The sequence below is a fragment of the Arachis ipaensis genome, chromosome B9, assembly GCF_059453495.1.
Source record: "Arachis ipaensis isolate K30076 ecotype BB chromosome B9, ASM5945349v1, whole genome shotgun sequence".
In the NCBI taxonomy this organism is placed as follows: Eukaryota; Viridiplantae; Streptophyta; class Magnoliopsida; order Fabales; family Fabaceae; genus Arachis; species Arachis ipaensis.
Genome location: NC_142444.1, coordinates 5,652,639 through 5,659,575, shown reverse-complemented (window position 1 = coordinate 5,659,575; position 6,937 = coordinate 5,652,639). Strand labels below are relative to the sequence as shown.

General features: G+C 30.7%; 1 pseudogene; it reads right to left on the bottom strand.

The window, feature by feature from the left end:
• Nucleotides 1-4,526: 4,526 nt before the first annotated feature.
• On the bottom strand, nt 4,527-6,029 carry LOC107614783 (putative disease resistance RPP13-like protein 1; annotated as a pseudogene).
• Nucleotides 6,030-6,937: the final 908 nt, after the last annotated feature.

Sequence of the window (6,937 nt, the reverse complement as noted above, 5' to 3'; positions counted from 1 at the left end):
ACTTTTATATTTAATTTATTTTGCAATACGATAAAATTCATTGTTCAATCAAGAATTATTTGACAAAAATATTTGAGAATGAATTGGTAGAAAGGAAGGTCTATGTCTTCTCAAATTTTGAGATTGAGAAATCAAGCGAAATATATCTTCTGATTATACACAGGTGCAAAATATATTTTAAGATGGAGTCACGTATAGTACATACAGTCGATGATCGTAAAATTCTGGATAATCATTTTAATTTGCTTGCCCATGCTAATATATTGAAACAAACATATGAACGATTTTACTTATTTGGTACGTAATTAATTTATATTAACACACACAAAATTATTTTTCTTTTGATTTTAAGTTTTGCCAAAATATTGTATAATAGCATCATTTTATCAATAATAAAAATTTTAACAGTTTATTTATGAAAATATTTGAAATTGTATTGTGACTTTTTTAAAGGTATATCCTTTTATTAATATACTATTGTTAGTTTTATCGTTTAACATAAAATAAATCAGTAAATTCTCTTTATTTTATACATGTACGAGGTTATAATTTCTTATATTATTCACTCATTTGTCCTTAATTTAGTACTTTTAATTCAATTTTTTTTGTTCAATTAGATGTTATTGGATTCTTGACTAGAAAAGAAAAACTTATATCATGGTAAAAAATAGAGAGAAGTGACCAGTACATTGTGATTGATCTTCATGATTTGCAGTTTGTAAAATTTTAATATGAATATTTCTTTTGGTAATGTGTTGTGGTACAAATTTTTTTCTTTATGTATTACTACTTACTCTTTTAATTCCCACTTTCATTCGAAAAAAAAAAAAAGATGTATACTATGAGATCAATTTATAATCCAATTACTTGATCATCTATATGATCACCAAGCAACCGAATACATCATTTATTCTCTAATTTATAAAATTTAACAAAGACATTGGTAAACATATTGGTTTCGTATTTATTTATATATTTTATTTATTTATGTTATATTTGTAATTATATTATATCTATTTTTATCAATATATTTTTTTAAAAAATATCATTAGTGTTAACACACTACAACAAAAACGCCATTTAGCGGCGGTTTCTAGAGCCGTTTAGCGGCGGTTTTGAACCGCCGCAAAACATTTCGCGGCGGTTTCATGAAACGCCGGAAGATAGGGTGCGGCAAAACGGATAGCGGCGGTTTTAGTCAACCGCTGGAATAACCGCCGCGAAATGCGAATGGATTTTGCGGCGGTTATTATAATCGCCGCTAAATAGCAAATAAACGAAAGTAGCACTTGTTTTGCGGCGGTTCTAAACCGCCGGCAAATTTTAGTATTTTCGTTCATAGTTATTGGAATCGGATCGGATCGTCTGGTAGTCCAATTAAACCCGCGCTTCCACCAATTGACCCACAACGTGTGGATCAACTATGCACCGGTGGTCCAATTAAACTATGTAAAGCCTTCCACAAATGAAGAAGGCAGGGCTCGAACCTTGAACCTGAAAGAAGGAAAAGCTTTAACAATGTCATGCTGCCACCAAGCCAAATGACTCTTCGATATATAAGGCTAATAATTATGTATATCATATGAACACATTTTATTGCCACACAATTTCTTGTTGTATACTTTATATCTGATCATAGTTATTATAGGCACCTTATATATTGGGCAAAATGCACAATTAAACCAAATGGATGACCAAATTACACAAATCTACGAAATTGAAAAACATTACCAGGATATCCCAAAAGTACATTCTTATACAATTCGAATCAGTCCCATTCGACTGAGACAAACCAACACTAATTCGAATTAGTCATAATCGAATTAGTAGTGATGCTTGTAATTCAAATTTGTCCAATTCGAATTATGCTTGCATGTAATATTAGGGGAGTTCGAAATAGGGTGATTCAAATTATGCATGCTAGGACGTTCCTATTAATTCAAATCGGTCCATTTCGAATTAATTTTGGACCATAGTAGATCGAATTAATTTATATCTATTTATATATGATCCAAGCGTATATAAAGAGTACATTTAATAATATCCATAATGAATTCAATAAAGAGTACATTCAATAATAAATAAAAAAATAATAATTATAAATATTTTTTATAAATTCTTAAAAATCTAATATTTTCTAAAAATATTTATTAAGATTTAGAATTTAGTCTTTAATATTTAAAATTAGTGAAATATTTGCCAAAAACATTATATTTGTTGGTCAGTTAGCATTGTTGAATTTATTAACCATGATAACATGCAGATCATTAATTGGTTTTTATTTAAAAATATTTTTATTCTATTTAGTATTTAGTTTTGGTAAAATATTAATTAATTTTTAATTTTGTTATTATGAATTCTTATATCTAAGAATACAGGTTAAGATTGTTATTAATAAAGATTTTAAATTTTTTATTTTAATAAATGCTCAACAAATTATTAAAATAAAAAATTTAAAATTTAAAATTATAATTTTGGTAAAGATATAAAATTTTAAATTTCTAATGATTTGTAGAAAATATTTTTAATTATTATTTTTAATAATTTATAGAAAATATTTATAATTATTATTTTTAGAAAATATTTGATTTTTAATAATTTATAAAAAATATTTATAATTATTATTATTTTTATTTATTATTGAATGTACTATTTATTATATTCATTATGGGTATTATTAAATGTACTCTTCATTATACTCTTTATACACTTTTGGACCATATATAAATAGATGTAAGAATGATTTAAACATATGTATCTAAGATACTAGTGTTTACTTAACTAGATTATACCCAGATGGTTATTACTACAGAAAACATTACAATATGTGGTAATACGCATTTTGCGGCGGTTTAAACAAAACCGCCGCAAAATGTAAAATAATAAATCACCCGATGCACATATAGCGGCGGTTTTTGAAAAGACGCCGCGAAATGCAAACCTGATGGAAATATAGCGGCGGTTTTAAAACAACCGCCGCTAAATGTCGGCCTGATTGCAGCCCAACCTCTAACCGCCGCAATTTGTCTTTTCGCGGCGGTTTCACACAACCGCCGCAAAATAACCGTCGCTATCTTAAGGAATTGTTGTAGTGACACATGGTGTATTAAATAAATTAAATGATAGAAACACGTAACTATTTTTTTTTTCAGTCAAGATTTAGTAAAATACTGTAATTTAGGCTTGCAATATTAATATATTAATAGTAAAGTGGAGAAAAAAATGTAATATTATATCAAAAAAAATTTTAAAATCATAATTGTAATTTATGATTGAAATCATAATTTAAATATTTTAAACGGGATAATTTCATTTAGAGAATTCATAATTCAAACATAATTTTTATACACTTAATAGCTACATTCGAGTTAATATATTTAATACTATATTTAAAAAAACACAACCAATGCATATCATATTATTTATTTATTAATTAAATTATTACAATTCAAATTAATTTTAATAGAATAATTTAAAATGATAATTTCACTTTTATCACATGCAAGGCACGAATTATTACACTTGTTTATAATAATAAATGAAATTACTATTATATATATCATTTAATTTAAAATAGTATAATTTATAATTATAATTAATATATATATTACTCACAAACAAATTAAAAAATTAAAATAATTTCTTAACAGAACTTACCTTGATCCTTCTGAGTGGAAGCCTTTAGGATATTCAATTTTCTTTTTGTAAGGACACAAGATAATAAAAAATAAATAAGAGACGCGGAATTATATTGGTTGTTGTGCAAATACAAATTAAAATCATGGGAGCAATTATAGAGAGAAAAAGACAAAAAGGTGTAAAAACATAAATGGTTAACATCTGAACATAAGAAAAAAGGGTCTAAATATAGTTAACATTCCAACAAGAATAATATAATGTAAATTTTGGATTGAATTTTTTAATTAGATATCAAATTCAAGGTGGAAATTTGTTCGGGACAAATGTAACATCAACAAATAACACCTTATTTATCAACAAATTCGAGGGTGTCTGAATGAAACATCACAATTTAGTCACATGCTCAAACATTAAATTACAAATTATAGCTATGTGTTCTACCGTAACAAAGTAATGAAAATGAACTGGGATTATTTATTGTAATTGTTTTACAAGTACAGCTATGTGTATATATATAGCAGAGCACGTACTACTATAGTTAAGAGTTTGTTACACCAGAAAACAAAAATCACAGAAAGTTCCCTTTAACAGAAAGTGTTATATATCCTATTTGTTTGAGGTGATAAAGATGACGAGTGGTTCAGTGCTGCTATTTCAGGCAATGATTTTATAGGAAATGATAAAACTCTCAATTGTTGTTGTAAGAGCCAAGGAATGCTTTTAACATTAATTGATTGATGATATCCATACGAAGAAAAATCTAATTATCTAAAGCTGTTCTCAAGTGTGCTGCTCTCTTACGAGCCTCTCCAAATGACGTGATGATATCCCTAGATTCTGAAGAAAAGGACAAATGACGAATTTTGCTATTTACCCCGTGTAGATTCTCAAAATTTCCCAACAAAGAACATTGTTAGATCATGCATGAGATCATGCTTACAAATAACCCTCTTTCAGTAGTAGAAGGTTGAAAAAATGACCTTGAAACTAATTCATCAAAATATGGACGATCAATATTTTTTAATGTGTTGTTTTCTTTTGGTCATAAAAGATCTCCAGCAATTCATAATAAGATTAATTCGTCTTTGTCAAATTCATAATTTTCAGGGTATAAAGAACAATAAACAAAACATCGCTTTAAATATGAAGGGAGATAGTGATAATTGACTTTTAATCTAGAAACAATCTTACAATCATCGTAAGAAAATTTCCGAATTTTACATTCAAGTTCCCAATCCCCTTCATTATACTTATTGTGCAATAAGCCTCCAAGTGTCTTCACAGCCAAAGGTAATCCCTTACACTTTTTAACAAATTTTCTATCAACTGGTTCTAAAGTTGTATATTGTTTAGAATCCATAGAAATAGATGAATGCTTCAAAAACACTAACCAACAATCTTCCAACAACAAACTTAGTCGATAATGTAGATTATTAGCAGCAAATACAGAAACCACATTTTCACTACGAGTTGTTAGGACAATCTTACCTCTATTATTCTCAAACCGAAAAGGTTCTAGAAATTTCTCCCACATGTCTCGTTGATCATGCCAGACATCATCTAAAACAACTAAGAAGGTCTTTTCTGTCAATTTTTCTTCGGTTAGTTTGAAGTAAATCAAAATTATCCAGGATACAGGGAGAAGAATCTATTCCCCCTATTATTGTCCTTCTAATATGAAGAGGGTCTGGATTTTCAGCAACATACACCCATGCTTTGACATCATTGTATCATTGTAAACCAATTGACATCATTGTAAACCAATTGAGCCAAAGTAGTTTTTTCTATCCTGCCCATACCCACAATATGAATCACAGTCACAAGTGATTCAGCATCGCATGTATCATCTAACAGCAAATTGATTATGTTCTCCTTGTCTTGGTCCCGACCAAATACGTCAGAACTTACAACAAGAGATGTTGACGGGATTTTCCATGATGTGTCCAACTTGGCACTCTCTTTCAGACCAAGTTTACCTTTTTGTCCTACAACGGACTCTAGTGTGCCAACTATTTTTTCATGACATTGACACCACTATCTTCAATACATGAATCAATATAGTGAGACCAGGGAGAAGAGTTACCTAGATCCCTTGGAGTGGCAGTGGCAGCTTTAGTCGCGAGTTCATCGAGCAAGTCATCAGCCATATAGAGCGCATCATGGAGATCAACAAACCACTTCTTCACTCTATTGTTACCGAACTGCTTCAGCTCAGCATCATCAAGCACATGTTCAACATCACACAGATAATCATCCAATTTTTCAAGCAACATCCGAGCAGAGTAGTCACCTTCGAGGATAGAGTCATCTTCAAGTATTAAAGACATCTTCTTTCAAATAGCATCAACAAAAGAAGAGAGATAAGCTCCACCTTCAAGTTTTGAAGCCATGATGCAAAATTAGGTGCAGCAGATGATGAGAAAAGAATGAAAGGGGTTGAGAGAAGTTGTTGTAGCTAGATCGATATAATGTATTCAGATCTCTGGGTTTTCTCAAGCACAACAGATATCCAAATAACAAAACGGATATCCAACTAAGTAAATGGCTACTCGGGAATCGATCACCTCGAGACCAACAAAACGGAAATTCAAATAACTCAACGGATATCCAAATAAGTAAACGGCTACCCAGGGATCGATCACCTCGAGGCCAACAAAATGGATATCCAAATAATAAAAAATGGTTTCCCTGAAATCGATCACTTCGAGGCAAACAAAACGAATTTCCAAATAACAAAATGGATATCCAAATAACAAAAAATGGCGGCCCGGGGATCGATCACCCCGAGACCAACAGAACGGATATCCAAATAACAAAACAGATATCCACATAACAAAAATGGCGGCTCAGGGATCAATCACCCCGAGGCCAACAAAACAGATATCCAAATAATAAAACTGATATCCAAATAAGTAAATGGTGGCCCGGAGATCAATCACCCCGAGAACAACAAAAAGGATATCCAAATAAGTAAACAGCGAGTCGAGGATCGATCACTGCGAGGCCAACAAAACGGATATCCAAGTAACAAAACGAAAAACGGTGACTCGAGAATCGATCACTTGCGAAACCAACAAAACAGATATCCAAATAAGTAAATGGCTACCCCCAGAAACTGATCACCTCCGAGGCCAACAAAACAGATATCCAAATATGCTAAATAAGCAAAGTATTAAAATAAGTTCACAATAACGGCCCAAAAAGGCCAAACAAAACAAGCATAAACTGACGGTCTTCCAACTCACGGAAAGCCAAACTCACTAACATCCCGCCATTCGGCGCAGAATGACATCACGCC